Genomic DNA, 14,378 nt, shown 5'->3' on the forward strand with positions numbered 1-14,378 from the left:
GAATCAGGTCACGGAAAATCTTCCCCAAGCTCTCATGGTTTGGAGGGGGCTTCCTGAGCCGCATTGTTCATCCTGCCGTGCTATGAGGGCCTGATATATGTGCTCCAGACCCAGGGGGCTGGGTGGGTGAACTAGTAAACATCTCACCGAGAGCTAAACAGCCCCTGGAAGGCATCAGGGGAACCAGCACATATGTTCTATCTCTTTTCTCAAATTAGCATATCTTGGGAACTCTAGGTGAAGAGTGATGTTATCTATTACTTTCTGTTATGAAATAACACCCGGAACTTCTGGAGATGCCTTGACTTGCCGTGGCCTGGAAAAGCCCAGATGAGAGGAGATCCAGCCCACAATTTTCCTAGACACTGACTCCCTGAGTGACTGATTCATTTCTCTGAGCTTCAGTCTGTTCACCTATTAAATAGGACATCGTAGGTTTGCCAAGGGGACCCAATTCAGCCAAAGTTCTTAGGATACTCCAGATCTGAGCTCCCACTCACACTACCTCCTTTCCTCACCCCAGCCTGCTCTGCTCACAGGGTCTTCATTTCAGTAAAACTCTGCTGGGTCCCCAAGCTTGGGTCTTCTTGGAATCCTGTCTTCTCAAACCTCAATCCAATCTAGCAAGTGTCTCTATTGCCATTTTTAACAAATTCATAGTAGGTTTGGTCTCTTAACCATGTCCCACAAGTCTTGTCTGTCCTGTTTGTAATTTTCACTTTTTCTTTATTACTATCTGAATACGATAACCCAGCAACCTGTCTTCTACCCCTAATCTTTTCTTCCCCTTGATCTAGTCTTTTGGTGAGGCTTTCAACTGAAGTGTGGTTTTTTTTTTTTTTTTCGTTTGTTTATTTTTATTTTTCTTTTCAAGTTTTCTCCTTGGTTCTTTTTCAGAATCTCTATTGAATTGTTCTTTCATGTCTTGTACATATTGTCTTTGTCAGTTCACACCGTTGTTTATTTGTACCCTCTTTGAATTCCTTGATCATTTGTAAAACCAGTCTTTCGAATTCTTTGCCCAACATTCATTGACATATTTGGATTCAGTTTTGGAAGAATTATGAATCTTTGGAGGAGTCATGTTGTCTTTTTTTTTTTTCATATTTCTTGCATTTCTAAATTGAGATTTATGCTTCTGTTGGAATGGATATGCTTTGTACTGCTATGTGAGGGTCTTAGTGAGCAGCCTTTTCTTGTAGACCTGATCCCCAATACCTTTCAGAGAAAACAAACTGCAGAAGTAATAACACAAACTAAATATAGAAGTGCAGTAAAAATCAATTAAAATGAACCTCTACATCACCTGATAGAACAAAGATAATGTAGAATAAGTTAAAAAGATACAAATCAATAGAGACAAAATTCAGAATAAATTAATTTTGAAAAGAAGGTGGTAGGAAAATGGAAGAAGAAAGAATAAAAATTAAAAAAGAAGTGAACAAGAGATGAAAAATCCAATTAAAGTATTAAAAGTAAATAAAGTTAGATAAAAATAAGGAAAAAAGAAAAATATAAAAAGGTAAAACAGGCCATACAAATCAAGAGCGAGTCTATGACATTCCTCTCAGTGCTGGCATTGGAGCAACTTCTTTCCAGGTCTTCTGATCCTGGATTCCACAAGGTATTGAAAGAAAGTGTGGTGAGTCACAGCCGGGCCTGATGCAATTCCTCTCCACTCTCCCCAAGTCCACACAGGTGGATGCTATGTGCAGACTGAGGCCTGCTGCACATTTCCCACTGGGTGGGGCCCCTCAATGGCACTTTCTTTGCCTCAGGGCTGTATTCACTCCTGAGTTTACTTATGAATGTGTGCCCTGTTAGGATACATGGGCGGGGCAGGTGAGCATTTACTTCATGGGTTCCTTAGTGTATGTACCTGGGAGCAGAGCAAATGTTCAAGTCAAAGCATATCCCCAGCTGTGCAGGATTGCAGAAGAAGAAAGCAGACCATGAATTGTGTGCGGTAGGGCTTGGGGTGAGGGAGCAGCCATGGGAACTGAGCAGTTCAACCACCTGTCTTGCTGTGGGTGATTTCACACGTGGCCCCTTCAGAAAATCACACACAGCAGGTCTCACTGCTCACCGCAGAGGGCAGTGCTGTTGCTCTCTGCTTTCTGGTTGCTACAATTTTTTTGCCACACCAAAGGCCTAAAAGCAATGGAGCCACTAAATGTGAACTGAAATCTCCAAAGCCATAGTAAGTATACAAATTTCTCCTTTAAATTGTGTATGCCTGGTCATTTGTCTCAGCAATAGAAAGATGATTAATGCATGACCTAACCTCCTACAAACAGTATTACCCACCCTTTAGACCATTTAGCCTATTTTTCTTTTTCTTTCTTTCTTTCCCTCTTTTTTGTTTTCTGATGTTGCTGGGGATTGAACCCAGGGCTTTGGTTTTTTTAATTTTATTTTACAGTGAATAAAAGATAAAAAAATCATTAAAACTGATACAGAATTTCAAAACAAGATGATAGGAAATCAGCAATGGTTATTATATCACATATGTTATCTTCCAAGCATTTGTTCAGGTTACCAGGTATAGGTATGCAAAACTGATCAAAAAATTAAGCATTAACTGTTCCTTTCAATAAACCAATAGGCATCAGTATTGTCTCCCTAGTGTAGGAAATTGAGAGTAAATCAAATCCAGAAGGTATAGTAGATATTGTGAAAGGGAAAGAAACTGCTCAAAAGAAAAGAACCGCTGGGATGAGGGAAAGGAGAAAAGAAAGAAAGAAGGAAGGGAACCCGCGGCTTTGTGCGTACGAGACTAGAGCCCTACCACTGAACCACATCCCCAACCCTCTACTTTATTTTTCTGCATGACACTTCCCACCTGCAAAGAGAATGCGAACCCGCACAAGTCATGAGTTAGCCTGTTTTGTTAACTGTTCAATTCCCTGGGCCTAAAACAGTGGTTGGCTACTATCTGAAAACATTAAGTGTTTACAGACACAAAATGCGTTTGCCCTCTTTTTTCGTTCTTCTAAGAAACTGCTTATGCTGGCCAGCAGATGGCACTAAAGTACCTTCTATGCATTGAAACCGGCCCGTCAATTTAGGGACCTGTTGGTGCTCTTTCTAAGTTTAAAAGTTAACAGTTTCTGGTGCCTTTGGTCTTTGCTCCCTTTCACTGGGACCTTTTAAGAGCACATTGAAGCCCAGTTTTGGAGGTTGATTATGGTGGGTTAGACGTAAACAGCATAAACAGGCTGCTGCAGCAGACTGAGTTAAATCAACAGGTAAGTGGCTGCACGATGAGATGGGGCCATAGGAAAGTACTAGAGTGCAACTTGAGAGAGTCGGCAACCAGGCAAAGTCCGGAAATAGCGATACTTAGAATAATAAGTGAAATAACAGAAACTGAGCTCATCAGCACCAGATGGCTCGGCGTAGGAGGGAAATCTTTCTGTCCGTGGGCTGAAAGACAGAGTCCCAGGGAACTCTGAAAAGGCAGGTGCTGCTACGGGGCAAATATGCAGACTGAGAAAAGGATGATCTGAGTTCTGCACAGCAAGCCAGGTGGGGTGAAGTTTTCAGCATTCCCCAGTTGATCTGGATGACGCTGTGGCAGAGAATCGTCTTAAGAAGCATCTCGCTGCCTGGGAAAGCAGTGTAGGAGAGTAGAAAACACTGCATGTTTTCTATCTTCAGGCCACAGTGGTCACTTCTCTCCAGGGCTGCAGAAGGTATGGCCATGGGACTCAGCCTGGGCCTTGGCAAATAGTGACTGTGGCAAAGGACAGCTGAGAACTCTGGGCGGTGCTAAATACGCTGGGCCCAGTGCAGCGCCAGCTGCTGGACAGTGGGACACTGATGCTGAGGCCGGGGCAGCTTCCACTGTTAAAAAATGCCCCAGAGACGAAACCAGCAGTTTGAACATCGTGACAGTGAAAGAGCTCAGTTGTTTGTAGATTTGCCAGGGCCTGGGGACTGGGAGTGTAACTGACACTACAAAACAGAACCTGAAGGGTTAGATTTCTTTTCTTTTAGACTCAAGCAATATCTCCAAAATTCTGCCTGCTGAGCACATAACCAGCATCTCCTCCCCTCAGCCCAGATGAAGCGACAGAATATGCAGGTGGCAGCCCTGAGAGGCTGGAACCTAGTTTCCTTGCCACAGGAAAAGGGATAATGAGTCGAAGATGACTGGAAGCTATAAAGCAGGTGGGGAAGGCTGTCCCATTTTTCACGGCACAGCTGAGACCATGAATGAGGATCTGACTTTGACCGTCCTGAAGGATCAGGGATAAAGTAAGTAAACGCAGCATTAAGTCGCTTACAGTAGCTGCCGCTGCCTTGTGCCCAGAACCCACAGCTCCAGGATCATCCTGTCCTGGCTGGCAGTCTCTGTAGCTCCAGATGGGCTAGCAGGGTCATTCCTCAGCCCTAATTCTCCAGCCACCTCCACACCTTGGAGGAAGGAGGCATCAGGCTTTAGATCCTCAGAAAGAAAACATTTCCACCCATGTCCACACCAAGCCTAATGCAAACACAAAATCTACCTCCTTCCAGGGTGACTGATGTGGAAATATCAGCTCCCTTCAGGTGTGCAGTCTGCACTACAGACCCCACAAGACGATCTCAATAGTTTGACAGTGCATTTCCCCAAAGTTAGTATGTTTCAGGCTTAGATAAAATTGTGGACTAAATATCAATAGTTGCAACTGTTTGTTTAAAAATACAATCTAGTCCATCCACTCTCCCTCCTCCCTGTGCCTCCTCTTTCTCCTTCTTTTAATCTTTCCTCCAGTGTGGAGTGAAGGAAATATGAGGACTCAGTGCACCCCCGCCACCACGGTTTGGATTTAATCTTATGAACTTGGAAAATATAAACCTAGATAAATAAAAACAAATAAACTGATTTTCCGACGAATGCTGGCGTTTATTTGGGAAGAGCAGGGCACTGGAATGGGAAGAGCAGAGCACCATAGTGCGAATACGCATGAGGTATTACACTGTTGTTCTCAGAGATGTTGCTGTCAGGGCAAGCTGGCAAAGACAAAGTCAAGGAGCATTACATCAGATGTTCTGGAGCAATAATACTTGGTCAAAATGATTAATAACAGCAGTGTCACTAGGCCAAGGTTGAGTAGCCAGTTGCTGGACAGATGTCCCTACAGAACTACTTTTTGTACAAGGTTTCTATGGCCTCTGGGGAAGGTCGCGGGTCTTTTACATCAGGCAATCATGCATAAAAACCCTTCCTGTACCAGCTCCTAGCTTTATTGACATTTTGTGTGAGGATTAGTTCAAGCACCTATATTTTGACTTTGACAACATTCATATTTCTTTTGCAGCAAAATATATATACGCACCCACATTGCAAACCTCCAAGAGCAGGCATAATGTCCAAAGGACAGTTAATTTATATCACAGTAGAACACACCCTTTCTTTTTTTTATTTTAAAAATTTAAAAAACCGACAAAACAGTAATGAAGATAAAATCAAAACAACACAAAAACAACAAAAACGATACATGACTTCAAAATGAAATGATAGGAATTTACAATGGTTTCTATATTACATACTGTTATCTTCAATGAAGTTGCTCAGTTGACTAGACATAAGAATTTAAGCTTGATCAAACAATCAAAGACAGTAACAAGTAAAAAAATAATTAAAAAATAAAACATTGGAAATGATATAGAGCTTCACCATACAAGATGGCAGGAGCTCCACAGTGGTTCTTACACTGCATATTGTTTTCCGATTACTCATTCTGATTACCAAATCTTTTTTTTTTAATGAAAAACAAAATTTATATGTATATATAAGGACAGTTAGAATATGTGTATTGCTGATATCTGTGGTTTATTGAGAGGAACAGACAATGCTTAAAATTTTCTTTTTTCTTGACCAATTTTGCATGCTTGGACACATCCTTTCTTGCTGAGAATTCTCATTTGACTTTCTTAACTGCATTGAACTTTCAGTGAGGAATGGTGATCCAGTTCCTGCCTTACATACACAAAGCCTCAACCAATAAGATCCTCCTAGATTCCAGGCAAGCCACACCGAAGTTTCCATCCCAGAAGGAAGAAACCATAGATGATGCTCTAAAACTCCATTTTACCTTGAAAACCTGTCAGAATTACAGGAAATGGCAAGGTTTGTACAAGGAGCTTGCGTATAATCTTTACCTAGCTTCTCCAATTATTAACACTTTGACATATTTGCTTTCGAACTCTGTATACTTATTATTGTTTAACATAATTTATTAATTTGTTTTTTGCTGATTATTTTAGAAAAAGTTACAGATGTCATGATTTTTGCCTGTAAAGGTTTGGGCACGTATCTACTAAGGACATTTCTTACATAACCACAATACAATGATGCAATTTAGGAAATTTAACATTAATGCAATACTAATACCCAAATTCACATAACTGTTAAAAAGACATTTCCACTTGTTCCTTAGACTGGTTATTAAACTTACATAGTATGCACTAAAATATATAAAGTAAAATTGTTCCCTGGACTTTTGCTACCATCTCTCCTACTTCCCAAGGGTAGCCTGGGTTACATAAACATTGCATGCATATTTTAATGATAAATGAAAAAACCCATATGAATGCAATTAATTCTCTAGATACTACACAGGTAAACAAAATTTTTTGAGATTTGATATCTTTTTTATTTATAGATCTTTGTGTTAATACATATGAATCTACATTATTCTTTTCCCCTTTTTTGTACTTATATAATACTTTATAGTTTGGATGTACTAGAATTTATTTAATCCATTTTGTTGGAAATCCAGCTTGTTTTCACTTGAATTTTCTGCCACAAAACATGCTTCCATGACCAACTTTGAAAACATTTTTTGATTCTGGTATGGAACCTAACCCCTCACATATGCTCGGTCAATGGTCTACCCCTGAGCTACAGCCTCAGCCCTAATGACCTACTTTGTACACATGTAAACCTTTTTGTACATGTGTGAATACCTCTAAAGGATAGATTCCAAGAAAGGATCTTTCTGGGTTGCAGGGATCACATATTTAGAAATTCTGGTTCAGAAATGTGCTTTTCTGGGAAACTCACTTATATTTTTCTCTTAAGCACTGCATCAAGTGACTTCAAATATACATCTGTGCCTCCTTGGTTTGTCTTTTAGGAAGGTTTTGAGTCAAATGTTTTTCCCTCTCTTAACAATATGTACACAACATCTATTCTCGAAGGGCTTGGTGTGAGTAACACCTTCACCCCTGGCTTCCTCTTACCACCTCCTTACTTTCACTTTTAATTTCTCTTGGTATGTGTACTAACTTAATACAATTCTTATTTTTTCTTATATATTTATATGTATGTAAAATTTGCACCACATCCCTCCAGAACAAGGTAGGTGTGAAGGAGTAAAACGGCTGACTTGAGGTTTTTGATGGCAGTCCGGGCTGCAGAGAGGGACAGATGACTAGCATCTACTGAGCGAGATCTGTTTCTGCCCAGGCCCTGTGGAGAGCTGGGTCAGCTCTTCTCAGCACCTTTCTAACACTGAGATCATCATCCCTGGTTTTCAATGACAGCCAGATCTGTAAGACTCCAGATCCTGGTCCTGTGGATTGCCATCCCTCCACTGGGGTGAAATGTGTGTTCTTGGTGGTGACTGCTTGGTTTTCTGCCTCCAATAGGCTTATCTTCCTGTCACCCCAACCTTTTAGAAAGCTGCTTCTAAAACACTATTGGGATGCAGGTGGGATGTGGACTTAGCCCAGATCTGACCCTCACACCGTGGGAGGTCTGAGCCTCTTGGAATATACTTGCATCTACTGTATCCAGTGGACTGTTGCCCATCCTCTCCATCGGGAGGTTTTTGAGGCAGAAAACATAGAAATCGGATGATGAACTTGGAGTGTATCCAGCTCCACTGATGTCCAAACAAAGGGGCTTTAACTATGGCAAGAGGGACTGGGATTAGCTCCGGAGGAGGACTTCGGCCTGGTGAGAGGTGCTAAATGTAGGAAAGAGTTAGGGAAGGTGAGTGTGGGATTCTCTTCAAGAGACTTTAAGAACAGGCCAAATCTCAGCCATCTGGGGCTTAGAGTGGAGAATTAATGTGGCCCCCGTGACAGCCCTGCTAAGCCTTCCTAGAAAACTACAAATCTGGATGTCAGCTGGTCATTAAACAGCATTACTCCAGGCTCTTTTTTCTTAGCAAAATTTGGCATAGGCCACCAGGTGGCAATAACTCGACAGAAATAAGACAGAGCCAGGAATAAAAGCATTCAAAGCAGACTGGATGGCTCTGGGGTCAAGAGAGGGAAACCTTTTTGTGACTCAGCGCTGCCATGGAGTAGGCTGGTGAAAGGGGAATTTGGGGAGCTGAGGGCTCTAGGTCTTCCTGTACAGGCCCTAGAGAGAAACTCAGAAGGATACAAAGGGTCTAAGGAGGAAGCAGACACCACTCATGGAGATCTTGCAGGCCTCTCAGGGATTTTGAGCTCCACTGTGTTCACCCTTGTTCAGATCAAAGACAGGTCTCTGCTTTCCAACGGATCTTGGACAGATGAAATGGGTCCCCTTTCTCACAGTGATGTGGCTGGAAGCAGTCAGGCCAAAGTATACTCATCAGCAGAGTTTCTTCCAGTTCAGGGAGGCCTGTACCTGTGGGATAAAGACAAAGGGAGATGCCACAGATTCTTTATGAGTTCTTATCTGTCTATCTCGTATACCAGTGGTGGCAAACCAATGGCGCGGGTGTTGTTTTTCTTTTAAGACAAAATATGTTCATGTGTGAGTTATTTTTTCTAAACTAAAACCTCAGTACGCAGGTTTAATTGCAGTGCGATAAATAAGTGGGTCTTGGGTTGCAGTTTGGGCTCTCGTCTATAAAGATTCACCCTCACTGCCTTAGACTATAACTTCTTGAGAGACCAAATCTACCTTGCACATCACCATACTCTCAGGATCTAATACAGTGTATCAGTTACAAATAGTAGAAATTCATTATGTATTTTTTTTTTTCATTATGTATTTTTTGAACAAGGAAATAAGTGATTCATAGAACAAGAAAGAGGTAGGTGTCATGGAGCTGTCCAGGGCTCTTATCAATACCTGACTTCCTCTGGTGGTTTGGCTCCCTAGGGCTTTGATACAAAGCCTGTAATACTTTATTATTAATACCTACTGTGCATTATGCACTCCCTTGACAGTCTTCCTGAACTCTTGAGGGCTACCAACTAGCCTGCTGCATTAGTTCCAAAAGAATGATCCTTGCAGCACAGAGCCAAGTAGGTTAAGTGCCTCATTCCTCCTCTGCATCTATGGCATTTTCAGTTCCCAGTTCCTACCTTACCCATGTCACCGGAGTGAAGGGGTATGGTGGGAAGGCAGCAAGGGATGGTACTGGAGAAGCAAGCTAGGGCCAGACTGTGAGGGCCTAAGGTACGAATTCATGGGACAGGGCGTGTGCCTTGTCCATCTCTGAGTGTTCACGGGGTCCAAAGTCAGAATTCCAGGTGTCCAAATGCCAAGCCCAAAGTCAGTAATCAATATAAGATGCGTGATTTCTAATTGTGCGGGACCAGAACGGGAATATGGACAATGAGGATCTGGCTCTAAGCTCAGCCCTCTGGAATGGCTGTTAATACTCCCCAAGGAGGAGAAGGTGAAGGGTCTTTCTTTCTACCAGTGTCTTCCTTGAATGTGCTTACTCACATCTGGAATGATTAAAAGACCCGGTTCTTGGTTCTTCTGCGCTGCTTTTGATTGCATCAGAGGTCCAGGCAATACAGGTGAAGGAGAGGAGACGGGAAGGTGAGAGCTGGGAGCAATGTGAGGCTCAGAGACTGAGTCCAAGAGCAAGGACCACAGTTTGGCAAACAGGCTCTGAGGAGAGTGTTTCTGCTGCTTTGCTTAGAAACCAGGAGGTGAAGAGATGGAATTTCAGAGGCATCCATGAAAATTAATAGATGGATTCAGGGAGCGATTAGGGGAAAGGACTCTAAGCTTGCTCTGGTGTGATGCAGGGAGCCTGGATAGAAGTTCCCAGTGCAGACTTGCAGTGAAAAGGTCCCAGGGCCAGGCACCATCGGGCAGAGGAGCTCCTCTCCTGAGATCCAAATGCCACCTCTTGCTGGAAACCTCCCGTTTTCCAAAGCCCTAGTTCTTCTTTGTGTTCACACCAATTTATTTTATGTTACAGAGGCTTGTGTGTGTCTCAGTCTCCCTGCCCCCCACAGCAAGGACTTCCTGAGAACAAGAATTCCATCTCAGCTCTTTATTTCTAGTGCCCCCTTCCTCCCATTGCCCAGCAGAATGCCTGACATCTATTTGGTAACTGATAAGGATTTGGAGAATTTGAAATTAGTTGAGACCACAGATGGGCAGAGAAGGCTGCCTGTGGGAAGAGATTTTTCAGTCTAAAAGAGCAGAAGTTAAGAAAGGACACAGCAGGAAGTTCTGAAGCACTAAGGTAAGCAGAGGGAGTTACAGGAATGTCTGGCATGTCTGTCCATTGGTCCTGGGGCTGGTCATTGCCCCTTGCCTTTAGATCCATCTGCTGCCTTTCTCCTGCAACCAATGTTTCCCAGGCTGCTGGTGCCTGGCTTCTGCCTAAGTTTGGCAGGATACTGGAGAGTGAGAGGAACGAGAAGGCAGGCATGTTTCCTGTCCTCTCTTCCTTGGACAAGACGGACCTTTTCTGGTCACAGCTGCATCGACGCAGCCTCTGTACATCCCCTCCTCCTGTCTTCTTACCTCCTGCTGGCAACTTCTGCTGTGGCTCTGGCTCCGGCTGGATGGCTCTGGCTTCTAGTTTTGGCAGTTCCTCCATCTCTTCATGTCTGAAGCCATGCAGGGGACACTGGCTTCCTCTGCTGCTAATTTAAGGGTTGCTTCACCATCCCCATTTTGGTGTCTTTGTCTTTCCAGTCTTACTGTGGCCCATCTTCTCTGTTAAATTCCCGGAAGTGGGAATACTGGACTGGTTTCAGTTTCTTTTTGCAACTGGACTCTGAACATTACAGTCTTTTTGTTTGTTTGCTTGTTTGTTGGAGCCAGAGTCTCACTATGTAGCTGAGGCTGACCTTGAACTCACTATGTAGCTTAGGTTGGCCTCAAACTTATGGCAATCCTCCTGCCTCAGCCTCCCAAGTGCTGGGATTATAAGTGTGCAACAGCATGCCCAGCTACCATCTTCCTGTTCTTCTTTTTAAAATTAGTTTTGACTAACATGTAGTAATTGTAATATTGATGGAGTGTTGCAGTTTTTTTGCTGAAATTAGCTGATGAAGGCTCAGTGCTTGAGTACCTGGACCAACCTCTGTCCTTAGTTCTCTAAATAAGGGTCCCTTACTTTGACTGCAGGGTCCTGCAAGGTGATCACTGGTAACCCTTATAAGAACCAGTGTAGCTTCCTGCTGTTCAGTGCCTCTGGCTTCTTCATCCAAACCTTCTGTGGCCTTTTATTCTTATGAAGGAGGATCTTCAGTCCTGGAAGAGTGGGGTGAGAAGTTTTGTGCAAGACCATAACCTACATCTGGGCACTATTTCCAGGATGCTACTTGCCTTCTGTGCCCTGTCATTTAGAAGAGGAGTATTTGAAGCATATTCAAAGGGAGGTAAACTTCAGGAATTTATTATCCCAAGAGCTGGTACCAGTAGGAAATATGAAACCCTCCCTGAGAGGCCTGGTTGAACCCAACAATTGATCTGTGTAGGATTATTAAGGGGAATGCGTTTGTCATATGGCCATTTCTTCTGTACAACAGTGTACCGTATGTCAGGGAGCACTGTCAGAGTCAGACCTGGGGTAAGGGGCCAAGACTGACCCCCTAGGGTCCTTCGCAGGTTGGCAGGGTGTGAAGAGACTCTCAGCCTCTGGTGGAGGGATTGAGACAAGGCAAGTAGAGCTGCAGGGGAGATGAGTGGGTGACTCCACGAAGTAAGCTGGGACCAGCCGCAAGCTTCCTCTGGTGTTGCAAAATGAAAACATTTAAAGTTTCAGTTTGAAAAGTAGATATGACTCTCACTGAGCAAGGACAAATGAGTGAAATAGAGCTAAGAGAGAGTGGAGGAAAGAGGCCTGGGTGGAGAAAAAGGAAGGATATTTCTGCAAAGGTCACTGAGGAGGCCGAATGGCAGGAGAGACAGGCCCTCAGCGTGCAGAGCACTGACGCCCATGCCATGTGCAGGATATTTTGGCTTCATGTATCAGGGCCTCCCCCTGCCAGGGGCATGGGAACACAGAGGCAGAAAAGATACATTCTGCTCTCTAGGAACTTAGGCTCTGGAGCAGAGGACCACAGGTCGGTGTGGCAAGGGCTGTGGTACGTGGGCGTGCCTGCAGTGGGGGATGGAAGGAGGAGCACCTGAGCAGGCAAGCTTGGTAGACGGGAGGGAGCTCCGTAGGGAGTCTTAAAGGATGCACTGTGGTTATGCAGGGGGAAGGGAAGCAGTGGGCTGGGGAAGGTGCTGCAGGCATCCGGAGACTGGTACCCAAGGGCCGAAATGAGAGGGAGCAGGGGGTATGTTTGGGGCCATGGGAGATGTTAGGGGAGGCTGAAGAAGTAACTGCTGGAGGAAGGTGCCCTGAAAGACTCCGTGTGGGGAGACCAGACTGTGAGCAGCGAGAAGCTGACAAAGCAGCACGGCAGAGGGGCGATACCATCAGATGCGTAGTTTAGAAAGATTATCCTGGCTGCGACAGCAAACACAGCCAAGGAAGGGTAATATCAGCGATGGCTCACCTGTTACCCGCCTCCTGACAGACATCACAGCCACGCTGTGCACGCGCAGTTCAGCTAGAACAGCCAGGCAGGTAGTTGAGGACTGTGTTGTCCCTAACCAGGATCCACGGGGGCTCCACTGGAGCTCCCTCTGGCACTGCGAGAGTGGTTGCAGCGAACCGCTCTGGGGCCAGAGATGCGGAGAAGTCAGCTGATCGGCCTCTGAGCTGCGCATCCCAAGCTCGCACGCGGAGAGCTCTGTCCTCTGCAGCTCATCGCGGGCGACGGGGTATGACTCAGTGGGACAAGAGCTTTGCAGGTGGAGGCAGAGGTTTAATGGCTGCTGATGAGTTGTGAGAGTGAGGGTTTTTCGGGAATGTATGTGAAGGAGGGATCTCTATACAGCTAAATTCCTTTATTAACTTAATGAGTTTGGCTGCTTTCCTGGAAACGCAAGTGCCATTTGGCACCATCACTGCTGCTTCAGAAAGGGTGTCGTTAAACTAAGAAACTGTGGGAATGCACAATAGCGATAAACGAAGCTGCTTGGGAGATTGCACAGCGTCACACAGACTTCACAAGGGCTTCTGAATGGAGAATGCTCTTGGTCCAAGGCCGGCACTCAGACGCTAGTGGAAATCCAGTAGTTATCTGGGTCATCTAATCGGTGCAGGTGACGTGGGGTGACACTGGGAAGACATTTTAAGGTGGAAGTAGAACATTTAAGGGACTCAAATTCCTCCCAGCACTTCTCTGTCCCTGATGCATCCTCAAGTCCAGGTTTCTTTCTCCTTTTTTCAATTTTTGGAGTAGTGAGGATTGAACCCGGGGACCTTGTGGATGCTAGGCCAAGTGCTCTGCTGCTGAGCTACATCCTTGGTCCAAGTCCAGGTTGCTAAAGATAGGACCGAAGAAGCATGCTTTGCTCATTCTATGCCCCAGATTTACCAGTGTTTCTAGATCCACTGAAGAGAAACTTGAGGGAAATTACTTTTTGCAGACCAGATTTAAAACCCTAAGGCTAAGGTAGATCATTGGATAGCTTGAGAGGAGAAATCTATCTGCTTGTCTCTTTTGTTCCTTGGTATGAGGGGGATTTTAAAGTTATGGGGAGAAGCTCACTATGACAGTCTCCGTCTCTGAACTGAATTTAGGCCTAAGAATTGGCTGTAGACATCATATGGCAGTAAAACCTTTCCAGTTGACATCAGCCAAATGACTTTGTCTTCATTCAAGTGATACCGTGTCCCCAGGAGCCACCATGGCAGAGAGAATGGGTCCAAGTGGCCATAAAACTATCTCCTGCTGACCACTTGTTCTATGCCAGTCATTTTAGTTCTCACAGCAAGTCTGTAGTGGTGATATTAGTCTCTTGAAGGTGAGAAGTATAGGCTCAGAGAGGTTTAGACACTGGCAAAGCCCATTCAGCTAGGTATGGTGGTGCATGCTTGTAATTCCTGGCACTTGAGAGGCTGAGGCAGGAGGTTGGAAAATTTAAGATCAGCCTGGGCAGTGCTCCTAGATTCTTTTTTTAAAATTTATTTTTATTTTTATTTTTAGTGCTCCTAGATTGAGTCCCCAGTCTCTGTCTGCCTATGTCTCTGTCTCTGTCTCTGTCTCTGTCTCTCTCTCTTACGCACACAAACACATGCAACAAGCCATTCATAGGTAAGTAGTGAAGGTAGGGTGGAACTCTAATT

The 14,378-nt window shown here is 44.3% G+C and overlaps 1 long non-coding RNA gene across 1 annotated transcript; it reads right to left on the minus strand.

Annotated features, from left to right (window-relative positions):
* Positions 1-4,900: 4,900 nt before the first annotated feature.
* LOC102030059 lies at positions 4,901-10,889 on the minus strand. The gene is made up of 3 exons (XR_263360.2): positions 10,709-10,889; positions 8,387-8,614; positions 4,901-4,998 (listed from the first exon to the last, which is right to left on the minus strand). It is a non-coding gene; the product is annotated as an uncharacterized LOC102030059 (long non-coding RNA).
* Between the last annotated feature and the right edge of the window lie 3,489 nt (positions 10,890-14,378).

The sequence above is a fragment of the Chinchilla lanigera genome, unplaced genomic scaffold (genome assembly GCF_000276665.1).
Source record: "Chinchilla lanigera isolate Chin_1 unplaced genomic scaffold, ChiLan1.0 scaffold00066, whole genome shotgun sequence".
NCBI classification, from domain to species: domain Eukaryota; kingdom Metazoa; phylum Chordata; class Mammalia; order Rodentia; family Chinchillidae; genus Chinchilla; species Chinchilla lanigera.